The following is a 16,085-nucleotide window of genomic DNA, read 5'->3' on the forward strand; positions in this document are numbered from 1 at the left end:
ACCTGTGCAGACGCCATACCACGGCAAGCATGGAGCCCGCTCAGGTAACCGTCACCGTATGTCTCCTGGGTGCTGGCAGACGCGGTACGGCATTGCTACACAGTAGCAGCAACCCATTGCCTTCTGGCAGCAGACGGTGCAATACGACTGGTAGCCGTCCTCGTCGTGTCCAAGGTGCTCCTGGCCGGGAGCGCCTGGGCAGACATGGGCGCAGGGACTAAATTTGGAGTGACTTGACCAGGTCATTCTCTTTAGTCCTGCAGTCAGTTCTATTGAACCGTCTTATGGTGAGCAGGCAGGCGATACGGATTGCTAGCAGTCGTACTGTATCATCTTCTGCCGGGCAGGCAAGAGATGAGGATGGCTAGCAGTCATATTGTACCATCTTCTGCCGGGCAGGCAAGAGATGTGGATGGCATGCAGTCCTTCTGCACCGTCTGCTGCCAGCCAAAGATGTAAAAGATAGATGGAGTGGATCAAAACAAGAAATAGACCAGATTTGTTTTGTACTCATTTGCTTCCCCCCCTCCCCTGTCTAGGGGACTCATTCCTCTAGGTCACACTGCAGTCACTCACAGAGAAGGTGCAGCGAGGTAAATCTAGCCATGTATCAATCAGAGGCCAGGCTAACCTCCTTGTTCCAATAAGAACAATAACTTAGGTGCACCATTTCTTATTGGAACCCTCCGTGAAGTCCTGCCTGAAATACTCCTTGATGTACAGACACCCCCTTTGTTGATTTTAGCTCCCTGAAGCCAACCCTGTAAGCTGTGTCGTCAGTCGCCCCTCCCTCCATCAGAGCAACGGCAGACAATCGTTCCGCGCCTTTTTTCTGTGCGGACGCCATACCAAGGCAAGCATGGAGGCCGCTCAGCTCACTTTGGCAATTAGGAGCACATTAAACACCACACGCATTATCCAGCAGCAGATGCAGCACCAGAACCTGGCAGAGCGATACCGGGCGAGGAGGCGACGTCAGCACGGTCATGTGAGTGATCAGGACATGGACAAAGATTTCTCTGAAAGCATGGGCCCTGCCGATGCATGCATCATGGTGCTAATGGGGCAGGTTCATGCTGTGGAATGCCGATTCTGGGCTCGGGAAACAAGCACAGACTGGTGGGACCGCATAGTGTTGCAGGTCTGGGACGATTCCCAGTGGCTGCGAAACTTTCGCATGCGTAAGGGCACTTTCATGGAACTTTGTGACTTGCTTTCCCCTGCCCTGAGGCGCATGAATACCAAGATGAGAGCAGCCCTCACAGTTGAGAAGCGAGTGGCGATAGCCCTGTGGAAGCTTGCAACGCCAGACAGCTACCGGTCAGTTGGGAATCAATTTGGAGTGGGCAAATCTACTGAGGGGGCTGCTGTGATGCAAGTAGCCCACGCAATCAAAGATCTGCTGATATCAAGGGTAGTGACCCTGGGAAATGTGCAGGTCATAGTGGATGGCTTTGCTGCAATGGGATTCCCTAACTGTGGTGGGGCCATAGACGGAATCCGTATCCCTATCTTGGCACCGGAGCACCAAGCCGCCGAGTACATAAACCGCAAGGGGTACTTTTCGATAGTGCTGCAAGCTCTGGTGGATCACAAGGGACGTTTCACCAACATCAACGTGGGATGGCCGGGAAAGGTGCATGACGCTCGCATCTTCAGGAACTCTGGTCTGTTTCAAAAGCTGCAGGAAGGGACTTTATTCCCAGACCAGAGAATAACTGTTGGGGATGTTGAAATGCCTATATGTATCCTTGGGGACCCAGCCTACCCCTTAACGCCATGGCTCATGAAGCCATACACAGGCAGCCTGGACAGTAGTCAGGAGCTGTTCAACTACAGGCTGAGCAAGTGCAGAATGGTGGTAGAATGTGCATTTGGATGTTTAAAGGCGCGCTGGCGCAGTTTACTGACTCGCTTAGACCTCAGCGAAACCAATATTCCCACTGTTATTACTGCTTGCTGTGTGCTCCACAATATCTGTGAGAGTAAGGGGGAGACGTTTATGGTGGGGTGGGAGGTTGAAGCAAATCGCCTGGCTGCTGGTTACGCGCAGCCAGACACCAGGGCGGTTAGAAGAGCACAGGAGGGCGCAGTGCGCATCAGAGAAGCTTTGAAAACCAGTTTCATGACTGGCCAGGCTACGGTGTGAAAGTTCTGTTTGTTTCTCCTTGATGAAACTCCCCGCCCCTTGGTTCACTCTACTTCCCTGTAAGATAACCACCCTCCCTTCCTCCCTTCGATCACCGCTTGCAGAGGCAATAAAGTCATTGTTGCTTCACATTCATGCATTCTTTATTCATTCATCACACAAAGAGGGGGATGACTACGAAGGTAGCCCACGAGGGGTGGTGGAGGAGGGAAGGAAAATGCCACACAGCACTTTAAAAGTTTTCAACTTTAAAATTTATTGAATGCCAGACTTCTTTTTTTGAGGCAAACCTCTGTGGTGGAGTGGCTGGTTGGCCGGAGGCCCCCCACCGCGTTCTTGGGCGTCTGGGTGTGGAGGCTATGGAACTTGGGGAGGAGGGCGGTTGGTTACACAGGGGCTATAGCAGCCGTCTGTGCTCCAGCTGCCTTTGCTGCAGCTCAACCATACACTGGAACATACTGGTTTGGTCCTGCAGCAGCCTCAGCATTGAATCCTGCCTCCTCTCATCACGCTGCCGCCACATTTGAGCTTCAGCCCTGTCTTCAGCCCGCCACTTACTCTCTTCAGCCCACCACCTCTCCTCCCGGTCATTCTGTGCTTTCCTGCACTCTGACATTATTTGCCTCCACACATTCGTCTGTGCTCTGTCAGTGTGGGAGGACAGCATGAGCTCGGAGAACATTTCATCGCGAGTGCGTTTTTTTTTCTTTCTAAGCTTCACTAGCCTCTGGGAAGGAGAAGATCCTGTGATCATTGAAACACATGCAGCTGGTGGAGAAAAAAAAAGGGACAGCGGTATTTAAAAAGACACATTTTATAAAACAGTGGCTACACTCTTTCAGGGTCAACCTTGCTGTTAACATTACATACATAGCACATGTGCTTTCGTTACAAGGTCGCATTTTGCCTCCCCCCACCGCGTGGCTACCCCCTCAACCCTCCCCCCTCCCCGTGGCTAACAGCGGGGAACATTTCAGTTCAGCAACAGGCAAACAGCCCAGCAGGAACGGGCTCCTCTGAGTGTCCCCTGAAGAAAAGCACTCTATTTCAACCAGGTGACCATGAATTATATCTCACTCTCCTGAGGATAACACAAAGAGATAAAGAACGGATGTTGTTTGAACGCCAGCAAACATACACTGCAATGCTTTGTTGCACAATGATTCCCGAGTACATGTTACTGGCCTGGAGTGGTAAAGTGTCCTACCATGGAGGACGCAATAAGGCTGCCCTCCCCAGAAACCTTTTGCAAAGGCTTTGGGAGTACATCTAGGAGAGCCGCGAATGCCAGGGCAAAGTAATCCTTTCACATGCTTGCTTTTAAACCATGTATAGTATTTTAAAAGGTACACTCACCGGAGGTCCCTTCTCCGCCTGCTGGGTCCAGGAGGCAGCCTTGGGTGGGTTCGGGGGGTACTGGCTCCAAGTACAGGGTGAGAAACAGTTCCTGACTTTCGCGAAAACCGGTTTCTCCGCTTGCTTGCTGTGAGCTATCAACAACCTCATCATCATCATCATCTTCTTCATCCCCAAAACATGCTTCCATATTGCCTCCATCTCCATTGAAGGAGTCAAACAACACAGCTGGGGTAGTGGTGGCTGAAACCCCGAAAATGGCTTGCAGCTCATCATAGAAGCGGCATGTTTGGGGCTCTGACCCGGAGCGGCCGTTCGCCTCTCTGGTTTTCTGGTAGGCTTGCCTCAGTTCCTTCAGTTTCACGCGGCACTGCTTCGGGTCCCTGTTATGGCCTCTGTCCTTCATGCCTTGGAAGATTTTGACAAAGGTTTTGGCATTTTGAAAACTGGAACGGAGTTCTGATAGCACGGATTCCTCTCCCCATACAGCGATCAGATCCCGTACCTCCCGTTCGGTCCATGCTGGAGCTCTTTTGTGATTCTGGGACTCCATCATGGTCACCTGTGCTGATGAGCTCTGCATGGTCACCTGCAGCTTGCCACGCTGGCCAAACAGGAAATGAGATTCAAAAGTTCGCGGTTCTTTTCCTGTCTACCTGGCCAGTGCATCTGATTTTGAGATTGCTGTCCAGAGTGCTGTCCAGAGCGGTCACAATGGAGCACTCTGGGATAGCTCCCGGAGGCCAATACCGTCGAATTGTGTCCACAGTACCCCAAATTCAAGCCGGCAAGGCCGATTTAAGCGCTAATCCACTTGTCAGGGGTGGAGTAAGGAAATCGATTTTAAGAGCCCTTTAGGTCTAAATAAAGGGCTTCATCGTGTGGACGGGTGCAGGTTTACATCGATTTAATGCTGCTAAATTCGACCTAAAGTCCTAGTGTAGACCAGGGCTCTAATTCTTAATAAGAGCGTCCACACAGGGATTTAATGAGGTTCTACTAATCCATTTTAAAAGTGAATTTGGATTCTTTTTTTTTCTCAGTGTCCCATGTCACACAATCTGTTGAAAACGCTCCCCAGAGAGAACCGGAGAGCAGAGATTGGGACTGTTTACTGTTTGGGTTTGTTTCATATATTTTTCATTTCTTTAATAATAAAGTAGTTGTTTGTTTGCTTGTCTTTAATTGTGCCTTCCGCTAAGACATGCGGAGAAGAGCCCCATGAGACAGAAACAGTGTGTGTGTGTCACATCCCAAACGGAGATGCAGAGACAGTTATTAAGATTTGGCTCTCACCACATTTCGCTAGAGACTATGATTTTTTTAAGAGCCAGTTGCGGGCCCCACTCTCACGGTAAGGGGAGGTCAGGCTGGAGGCAGGGGGGTAACTGCAGGTGTGAGGCTGAGGTGTACCAGCAGTGGGCACTGTGTGGGCAAGAGGAACTTGCCCAGCTGCTGCACCCGCACTGGGGACTGACCCTAGACATACACGCTCATACACACATAGACTTCAGCCTTGCACCTGCAGGGATCCCCTCTAGGGGTCAGAAGGGAGTTGGGGCTCTGGGACCGGGTCTGCTCTCAACCACCCTGCTGAGTCCACTAACCCCGGGGGGCTGGGCAGTGCTGGTGGGAGATGCAGCTACCCCATTAACAACTGGGGCCACACACCCCACAAACCCAGTGTCAACCCAGCCACTGAGTCACACTCACCCCCCCCCCCCGCCCATTCAGATCTGGTCCCCATACCCAACACAACCCCCCAGTGCGGGATAAACAGCCTCCCAGAAATAGGAGTAGAACCCAGGAGTCCTAGCTCCCCTCCACTCTAACCACTAGACCCCACTCCCTCCCCAGAGCTGTGGATAGAACCCAAGAGTCCTGAATCCCAGCCCCCCCCCCCCCCCTGCTTCTAAACATGAGGCCCACACCACTCCCCTCCCAGAGCTGGGGAGAGAACCCAGGAGTCCCTTTAGAAGAGGAGGTGAGTCTCCTAAGGGGGTCTGGCTCACCCTGGCTAACTACAAGCCGTCAAGAACACTATCCCTGATAATGTCACGGCTAACCTGGTGGCTGAACTTTGTGACTTTGTCCTTACCCATAACTATTTTACATTTGGGGACAATGTATGCCTTCAAATCAGCGGCACTGCTATGGGTACCCGCATGGCCCCACAGTATGCCAACATTTTTATGGCTGACTTAGAACAGCGCTTCCTCAGCTCTCGTCCCCTAATACCCCTACTCTATTTGCGCTATATTGATGACATCTTCATCATCTGGACCCATGGAAAAGAAGCCCTGAGGAATTCCACCATGATTTCAACAATTTCCATCCCACCATCAACCTCAGCCTGGTCCTGTCCACACAAGAGATCCACTTCCTGGACACTACAGTGCTAATAAACGATGGTCACATAAACACCACCCTATACCGGAAACCTACTGACCGCTATTCCTACCTACATGCCTCCAGCTTTCACCCTGACCACACCACACGATCCATTGTCTACAGCCAAGCTCTGCAATACAACCGCATTTCCTCCAACCCCTCAGACAGAGACAAACACTTACAAGATCTCTATCAAGCATTCTTACAACTACAATACCCACCTGCTGAAGTGAAGAAACAGATCGACAGAGCCAGAAGAGTTCCCAGAAGTCACCTACTACAGGACAGGCCCAACAAAAAAAATAACAGAACGCCACTAGCCATCACCTTCAGCCCCCAACTAAAACCCCTCCAACGCATTATTAAGGATCTACAACCTACCCTGAAGGATGACCCAACACTCTCACAAATCTTGGGAGACAGGCCAGTCCTTGCCTACAGACAGCCCCCCAACCTGAAGCAAATACTCACCAGCAACCACATACCACACAACAGAACCACTAACCCAGGAACCTATCCTTGCAACAAAGCCTGTTGCCAACTGTGCCCACATATCTATTCAGGGGACATCATCACAGGGCCTAATAACATCAGCCACACTATCAGAGGCTCATTCACCTGCACATCCACCAATGTGATATATGCCATCATGTGCCAGCAATTCCCCTCTGCCATGGACATTGGTCAAACTGGACAGTCTCTACGTAAAAGAATAAATGGACACAAATCAGATGTCAAGAATTATAATATTCATAAACCAGTCAGAGAACACTTCAATCTCTCTGGTTACGCGATTACAGACATGAAAGTTGCGATATTACAACAGAAAAACTTCAAATCCAGACTCCAGCGAGAGACTGTTGAATTGGAATTCATTTGCAAATTGGATACAATTAACTTAGGCTTGAATAGAGACTGGGAGTGGCTAAGTCATTATGCAAGGTAACCTATTTTCCCTTGTTTTTTCCTACCCCCCACCCCCACCCCCCAGACGTTCTTGTTAAACCCTGGATTTGTGCTGGAAATGGCCCACCTTGATTATCATACACATTGTAAGGAGAGTGATCACTTTAGATAAGCTATTACCAGCAGGAGAATGGGGTGGGGGGAGAGAAAACCTTTTGTAGTGGTAAACACCCATTTTTTCATGGTTTGTGTGTATAAAAAGATGTTCTGTACTTTCCACAGTATGCATCCGATGAAGTGAGCTCATGAAAGCTTATGCTCAAATAAATTGGTTAGTCCCTAAGATGCCCCAAGTACTCCTTTTCTTTTTGCAAATACAGACTAACACGGCTGCTACTCTGAAACCTGGCTAATTGGTTTGTCATGCTTATAAATCCTGGCAGAATCTCTGCCCCTCCCTTTCCCATTTGGGCAGTGCGTCACAGGGAGGAAAGGAAATCGAAAGCTAAGCAGAGGGGAAAGCCAGCTTCTTCTCTGCTTGCTGCTAAGCTGCACATCGGGGACCCAGGAGCAGCATCAGAACTGGTAGGTCTGGGATTCGTACCCCCTACCCCCACCATCCTGCTTCTCTCCTGTCTTCTCCTCACACTAAGAAAAATACCTTTCCTCCTCCCCAAGATGTGGGGATTTCCCACTTCCTCCCCTGGTCTGGATCCTGCCCCCTCTGTCCTTGTCTCCCCTTCCTGTGCCCCCCTTCTTTCTCTGTTCCCCCACTGCAGGACCCTCCCCACTCCAGCCCCAGGGACATGCCCAGCATCCTTCCCACTGGCCCTGCACCCAGTTGGAGTGAGACTGAGAGGCAGAACCTGCCCCACTACCTCTCCCAACCTTCCCAAGAGGCAGTGGTACAAGGCCCCCCTTCTGCACCACAGGGGTGACAGGAGCCCCTCTCCCGCAGTACTGAATGCAGCAGTTAGGGTGTTCCTGCTGGGATAGGGGGTTGGGTCAGCTGTGCTCTTCCTCACAGCACCCCGGCCCCAGGTACTTAATGCCCTATAGAGATACAAGGGGCAGCTTCCTGCTGTCGGAGCATTCGGCTCAGACTCTCGGCAGACTCAGGCAGAAGTCACTGCATCAGTTGCACCTGAGAAAGCATCTCTCCCTCTCAGATCAATGGGCTCAGGCTCTGGGCAAACTCAGGCAGACATACACAGAGGACACATTTGGGAGGGTTTCTTCGCAATCATTAGGGCTAGACACTTTCTTTTTGTTCTGAATGAAAGCTGAGATTAGAGATGTGAAGGTCTAGGAGAAAAAAAACCTGTAAATGTCTGGGAAAAAATAGAAGGGGGTCCATTTTTTTCCGGACGTGTGGGAGAATTGGAAATTTGGGGGCAATCGAAAAGAAAATGTTACATAAAATAGTTATTCTCAGAATTAACAGTGGAAGAAGAGGGAAAATCTTGAGGTATGCTAGCCTTTCCAAGAAAACAGCAGCTGTTTAAGTTACATTATACTGGTTCATAGGATGGCTAGTTTTGTCTGCAGTCACAGCACTTACTGTAGGTATGACGATAATGCACGATTAAAGAATCTGGTGACATTGCTATACAGTTTGGCTATATAGCCGGACTTTTTCTTCCGTATAAACATGATAATGTCAGGTCAGGTCTATTTATCAGGGGTTCTCAAACTGGGGGTCGTGACCCTTCAGCGGTCACAAGGTGGTTACATAGGGGTCATGATCTGTCAGCTCTGTGGGGCTGACAGCACCGAGCCCCCATTAAATTAAATTGCCCCCCCCCTTTTTAATTTATAAGGAGGGGGTCAGAGGCTTGCTGTGTGAAAGGGATCACTAATACAAAAAGTTTGAAAACCACTGATTTCCATACTATTTCTGAACACGACAATACAGCCTTTGACCACATTTTTTCTCCTTGATTTAAAGAGACACGGTTCCTTTCCAAACGCCTATCAGGACCCGCGTCCTGAAAAGGTGGGACCTGGATTGGGGTACCCTCTGTCACCCCAATCTCTGTCCCCAAGAAGTCAGCTGTGTGCCTGCTCCCCTCTGGGTGGTCAGTTACACAGGTCCTTCTCAAAACCTGAGTCCCAGGCTGGGTGCCTGAGTGCACAGATGTTGAATTAGCCATTCGGTCCTGGGCCTCCTCTCCCAAGTGACCCGTGAGGAGACATTCATGAGCCTTCGCTATTCCTTCCCCTTGAGGCTGGCGAGGCAAAGCCAATCGCTTACAGGATTGCTCATTTCCTACAGCACCTCAACCTTTCCAGACGACTGTCCTCCTTCCAGGAGTCTGATCTGTCTTGCCTACCCCCAAGTTTCACCTCACTTAAAAACGACGTCCTTACAGAATCAGACATAACAATACAGACCTGTCACAGCCGCTAGCACTGGAAAATTGCTGCCTTTCTCATAGAATTATAAAATAAAGCAATTGGGAGATAAATATCGTACTTCCCTTTCAGTGTGTAGCATATGGAGCAGTATGAACAAGTCATGGTCTGTCTGAAATTTTAGTTTGCACTGACTTCACTAGGGCTTTTTAATTAGCCTCTTGTAAAATGTGGCAAATATCCAGAGGAGTTGATGTAATCCTTGGAAGAGCCCCTGGTTGAGAATCACTATCTTATGTGACACGCTTTGTATGAAATAGGACATAATTATATGACAGGAGTGAATATGGGGGTTCCAGGGTGCTGCTTTGAGGTACAGAGTGCCACACACCCCGCCCCCCCAGCCAGGCCTGTGAGGAGGGGGGAAACTCAGCAGAGGGGTGGCCTCCCCCGGCATTAGGGCGGGAGGAGGGGCACTCGTCCTGGCCACTGTCACCTTTAAGAACTTAAATTAAAATCAATCATAATTGGGACGAACAGGTTAAAAAATAAAAACCGATTTTTTTCCCTATCGAAATTCAAAAATTTAAAAATAAAACATCGAATTCTGCCCCGCCCGGGATTAGCACTGCCCAACATCAAGCACCTGTGCCAGAGCGACCAGCCCAATGCTTTCCAACTTAAACATACCCCTGCCCAGCCTCCCAGTGGAGAAGAACCTGTTGGCACCTTGAATGATTTATCTCCCGGACAAATAATGGGTGTGGCAGCAAAGCAGGAGTTCACTCAGCCTCTGGCATGCAGGGGATAATGGGGTACCCTGCTATGGGATGGGGGGTGCAGTACACAGCATCCCTGGTGGAGGGAAAGTGGGGGACTCTGGTATGAAGAATGCAGGGCAGACAGATCCCTGGGCATTGGGGGGAGGGGCGATGGCAGGGCACACAGAGCCCATGGCATGGGGAGCGAGGGGGGATGGGGGCAGACAGAGCCCGTGGCATGGGGAGCGAGGGCAGATGGGGGCAGCGGAACCCATGGCATGGGAAGCGAGGGGGGATGGGGGCAGACAGAGCACGTGGCATGGGAAGCGAGGGGAGGATGGGGGCAGCGGAGCCCATGGCATGGGGACCGAGGGGGGATGGGGGCAGACAGATCCCATGGCATGGGGACCGAGGGGGGATGGGGGCAGACAGATCCCATGGCACGGGGAGTGAGGAGGGATGGGGGCAGATGGAGCCTGTGGCATGGGGACCGAGGGGGGATGGGACACAGTGAGCCCCTAGCATTGAGCTGAGAATGGGGGGGAGCTGGAAGTCGGGGAGGGGGGAATAAGGGTGACACAGGGGGAAGATCTGGGTGAGCAGCAGGGAAATAGAGGAAGCTGGGGGCGGGGGAGGAATGGAGCTCCAGGAGCGTGCCCCCCCTTCCCACTAATCCACATATTGCTAGAGAAGGCAGGTCAACGAATGCAGCTGGCACACGGAGCGGAAAACAGGGGGCTGGGCTGGCCTTTTGTTCCTGGGGGCGCTCAGTCCAGAGTCAGGGCCTGGCCCTTGGAAAAGTTCTGGCTCCCGCCCAGATCAGTTTTACCCTTATCGCCTGGCTCCACTCCCTGCCCGGTTACTCAGTCACATCTGGCTGCACGTCCCACATGTTCCAGGGCCTGCCCCAGCCTGGCACAGGTGCTGCGTCGCTGGCAGCAAATCACAGGCTAAGCGGACAGAGCAACAGACGCCAGGTTTCCCGGCGGCGAAGGAGCTGGTTGGTCATGGGGCTTGTACCCTGTCCCCCCCCCCCACAACCCCACATCTCTCCAGCCCCCTCCCAACTCCCCTGAGAAAATTACCTTTCCTCCTTCACCCCCAAATGTGAGAATTTCCATGCTCCCATCTCCTGTCTGCCCTCCTCCCGCCTTCCTGGCTCTGGGAGGGGAGTGAGGTCTACTGGTTAAAGCAAGGGGGACTGGGAGTCAGGACTCCTGGGTTCTTGCTCCAGCTCTGGGACTAGATTAGGTTCTAATAGTGAGAGATATACACTATAACAGGGGTTCTCAAACTGGGGGTCGGGACCCCTCAGGGGGTTGTGAGGTTATTACATGGAGGGGGGGGGGGGTCGCGAGCTGTCAGCCTCCGCCCCAAACCCCGCTTTGCCTCCAGCATTTATAATGGTGTTAAATATATTTTAAAGTGTTTTTTAATGTGTAAGGGGGGGTTGCACTCAGGGGCTTGCTATGCGAAAGGGGTCACCAGTACAAAAGTTTGAGAACCACTGCACTATATGCATGTACAGTGCTTAGTCAAATAAGCCCTCCCTCTTGGGTGGGGTCTGTAGGCAGTGCTGCAGGTATAGAGAATACAAGAAATTGGAGGATAGTGGGATTCCTTATCAACATGCTGTCCCTTCACACCCTTCTCCCCCCGAATGGGTAGTGGTATTTCCCAGGCTCCACCCACAACCAAAACCCCATCCACTCACAACACCAGTACAAACTGCTTCTTGCAAAGGGACGTGTGGATCGTCAGACCATGCTAGTTCCTTTCTGTTCTTACATGCTTTGATCACCAATGTGTTTGAAAGGTAGTCATTAGGGTTCAGAGTCAACGTTCCACCATGGTGAAGGCGGCAGCCTCTCAGAGCGACTGGCCCAGGCTGCCTGCAGACTCAGGCATCACTACTTTGGTGACACCGACTCCACGTTTGGGATGTTTTCTTCACTGCTGTGAGGGCTAGAAACAAACTTTTTTCTTTTGCATGAAAGCTGAGATACTGCAGCACAGTGGGACTCCACCCCCACCCCCCACTCCCTTAATCCACAATGCATCGATTTATTTCGGTTCTTGGCAGCCTTCAACCAGGAGGTCGGGGAATTTCTGTGCCAGCTGTGAAGGAACCTTTCGCCTCAGCATGGAATTCACCGTTGAATGCGGCAAGAAAGTGACCCCAATAGACATCCTCAGGAAAAAGAATGAGCTGGAGGAGAAGGGGCTGATGACGGAGGGTTTGGCTGCCTGCTTCAGCCAGGCTATAGATCTGGTGGCCCAGCAGGACCCCAGGCAGTACTGGCTCTGGGAGAATGCCAGGATCATCATCCAAGGAGATGGACGCTGGCTGGAGTTCAGGACAGGAGACGCCAGCCAACACCTGTTGGTGTGGTACGACCAGCACAAAAAGGAGGTTCAAGTCTCCTCCCCATCCTAGGCTGGGAAGCAATCGTGCTGGATGGTCCCCGGGCCTTGGTCCCTCTCCTTGCTGCCCCTAAATAAATGCCCATGATACCTCCCAACTGGAATTGGCTTCTGTGTGTGTAACTGCAGCCTGCCAGCCACACTTGGGTTACACTCTGGCTCTCACCAGCCTGGGTTGTACTGCAGGATGACCCCAACGCACTCCCAGTCTTAGATTCCGTCCCCCTTTCCCCCGAAATGTATGTCCTGTACTGCCCAGCCCTCTCCTCGATAATACAAAGTCAGTTTTTCTTTAATAGAAATAATATGCACACAACTTGCCATCCCAAATGGAGTTTCCCAGACACTTCAATTTAAACACACTGGATTAGATAAAACAATACAAGTTTATTAATTACAAAGAGAGAGATTTTCAGGGAGTAGAAGTCATGAGGCATAAAAGTGAGAAATGGTTACAAGAAAAATATAGATAAAACTCAACTAAATGCCTAACTTAACAAACTTTGTTAAATTTGAAGCTCATCACATGCTCTCAATAGTCTTACTGGCCAAACTTCTTAGGTCAGGACCCCAGCCCCAGTTCAACAGCTGCTTCCTTTGTTCCGCATGGTGCAGTGAATCCATGGACAGAGAGAAAGGAAAGAGAAGGGGTATTTGTCCCTCATTTTCATAGTGTCAGCCCCTCCGTTAGAAAACATTTCCAGCTGAGATGCAGGAGACAAAGAGAGTGCAAGTAAGGATGTTTCCTGCTGTTCTTCCTCACCTGCTTGCGGTTCCTTTTCTACCCTTCCTGCTTGATGCCTCTGATTGCTGCTTAAATGCAAATGAAGCGGAGCATACGTTCCTTTGTTTAGGACAGACCTGTTTCCCAACTTCTGTTTGGGCAGGGCTGTGGTTTGGAAAAATGTGTTAACAAGACCATACACCAGCATCTTATAACTTCACATACGCTGTTGCCACACATATTTTATCAGGACAATAATGTCCAGCAAATTATGAGTTTACAAATGATACCTCACAAGGTGTACTTTGTACAAAGATTATTATAACAGTGTGCAAGGGGTGAATACAGGGGTAGTCTGTTGCAAGGGGAGAGGGCCCCTGCCTCCTGCAGGCCACCATCCCCTTGCACTGTTCTAGGGTTTTGAGGTCAGCACTGACTGTGTGGGGAGAGTGCCTCCTACTGAATCCCCAGCTACCTGCAGTTCAGTGCCCCCTAGCACTGTTCTGGGAAATTGGGGTTAGCACTGACCTTGAGGGGCAAGTGTCCTCTACTGCAAATCCCACCCCATTCCCTGCAGCACAGCACCCCCTAGCAGTGCCCTGGGGCATTGGGGTCACCACTGACTGTGAGGGAAGCGTGACCCCTTTAAATACACATGTTGCTATATATGTGTGTCAGAGAAGGTGGGTCAAAGACATATACCTGGCCCCTGGAGCAGAAGGGGAGGTAGGATTGGGGTGGCTCTTCCTTCCTGGGGGAGTTTGATCCACAGTCTGGGACCAGCCACCTGAGAAAGCCCTGTCTCCTGCCTGGAGCAGCTGTCCCCCTATCAGACAGTTCCGCAGAGCCTGAGGTGTGGTCTTCCTTCCCGAGCTTCAGGCGATGTTTGAAATGTCTCATGCAGGCCTGGTTGCTTGAGCAGCCCGAAAAGGGGGATCCCATTGTTTCTCTGTCGTCCCATCAGCCTCAGCTTTCTGCATCACCGCTCAGGACGGGAGGCCATGCAGGACTCAGGATCTAGTTCCTATCCTAAGGGGAAAAGGGGCAGTAAGGAAGGGGAGAGATTGGAAGAGAGGAGTGTGTGTTGGGAAGAGAAATGAATGTGAGAGGAAACATGCGAGAATGAAAGAAAGTCTCAGTAGCATATGGAATTTAATTCCCTTTGCTCTAACCCACTGAACCCCACTCACCTCCCCAAGCTGGGGCTAGAACCCAGGTGTGCTGGATCTTTACCCCCCCTGCTTTAACCCGCTGGATCTCACTCCCCGCCCAGACCTGGGAAGAGAAACTAGGAGCCCTGGCTCCCAGCCCCCCTGCTCTAACCCACTACACCCCACTCTTCTCACAGAAACAGGGACAGAATCCTGGAATCTGGACTCTCAGCCTCGTAGGCCAACCACTGAGACAAACCCTTCCATTAGAGGAGTGACCTTGCAGGCCTGGTCTCTCCCCACAGCCCCAGCCCCAACTTCTGCTTACAGAGAGAGCTGCGCCTTTCCCTTCCCTTAAAGAAGACGGTCACAGAATCCTTGTAACCATCTCCCCCGCCCTGCACTGCTCCAGGGCCCAGAGGCAGCCAGCCAGACCGCAGTGGGAAGAGGGGTATGGGCTGGATAGAACTGAGCCACATACACTGGTATCCTGGCCCTTTGGGGGCTGGGATAGGGTGACTGGTGGGGGCTCTCCCCAAGCCCTGGGGAAGGAGCTGGCAACCACATGCATTAGCCAACCTCAAGTCACCTGAGTGCTGCAGATGAGTGTCCCTAGAATTGGGGTCAGAGCAGGGGGAGGGTCTGGGAGCCAGGACTCCTGGGTTCTATCCCCAGCTCTGGGAGGGGAGTGGGGCCTAGTGGTTAGAGCAGGGGGGCTGGGCGCCAGGACTCTTGGGTTCTATCCCCAGCTCTGGGAGGGGAGTGGGGCCTAGTGGTTAGAGCAGGGGGGCCTGGGAGCCAGGATTCTTGGGGTCAGTGGGGCATAGGGGACGGGGTCTCTGGTACATTCTCTGTTTCTGCGTCTGAGTCCAGGAGAGCTGGCTGTATTTCAAGGAATCCCTGTTGAGGTTACAGGGACAAACCATCCCAATGAGTCGAAAGAATAGTAAATATGGCAGGCGACCAGCTTGGCTTAATGGTGAAATCCTAGCGGATCTTAAACATAAAAAAGAAGCTTACAAGAAGTGGAAGGTTGGACATATGACCGGGGAAGAGTATAAAAATATTGCTCGGGCATGTAGGAATGATATCAGGAGGGCCAAATCGCACCTGGAGCTGCAGCTAGCAAGAGATGTTAAGAGTAACAAGAAGGGTTTCTTCAGGTATGTTGGCAACAAGAAGAAAGCCAAGGAAAGTGTGGGCCCCTTACTGAATGAGGGAGGCAACCTAGTGACAGAGGATGTGGAAAAAGCTAATGTACTCAATGCTGTTTTGCCTCTGTTTTCACTAACAAGGTCAGCTCCCAGACTGCTGCGCTGGGCATCACAAAATGGGGAAGAGATGGCCAGCCCTCTGTGGAGATAGAGGTGGTTAGGGACTATTTAGAAAAGCTGGACGTGCACAAGTCCATGGGGCCGGACGAGTTGCATCCGAGAGTGCTGAAGGAATTGGCGGCTGTGATTGCAGAGCCATTGGCCATTATCTTTGAAAACTCGTGGCGAACCGGGGAAGTCCCGGATGACTGGAAAAAGGCTAATGTAGCGCCAATCTTTAAAAAAGGGAAGAAGGAGGATCCTGGGAACTACAGGCCAGACTGAGCCTCACCTCAGTCCCTGGAAAAATCATGGAGCAGGTCCTCAAAGAATCAATCCTGAAGCACTTGCATGAGAGGAAAGTGATCAGGAACAGCCAGCATGGATTCACCAAGGGAAGGTCATGCCTGACTAATCTAATCGCCTTTTATGATGAGATTACTGGTTCTGTGGATGAAGGGAAAGCAGTGGATGTATTTCAGAGGAACAGCCGTGTTAGTCTGTATTCGCAAAAAGAAAAGGAGTACTTGTGGCACCTTAGAGACTAACCAATTT

The sequence above is a fragment of the Caretta caretta genome, chromosome 14 (assembly GCF_965140235.1).
Source record: "Caretta caretta isolate rCarCar2 chromosome 14, rCarCar1.hap1, whole genome shotgun sequence".
Classification (NCBI taxonomy): Eukaryota; Metazoa; Chordata; order Testudines; family Cheloniidae; genus Caretta; species Caretta caretta.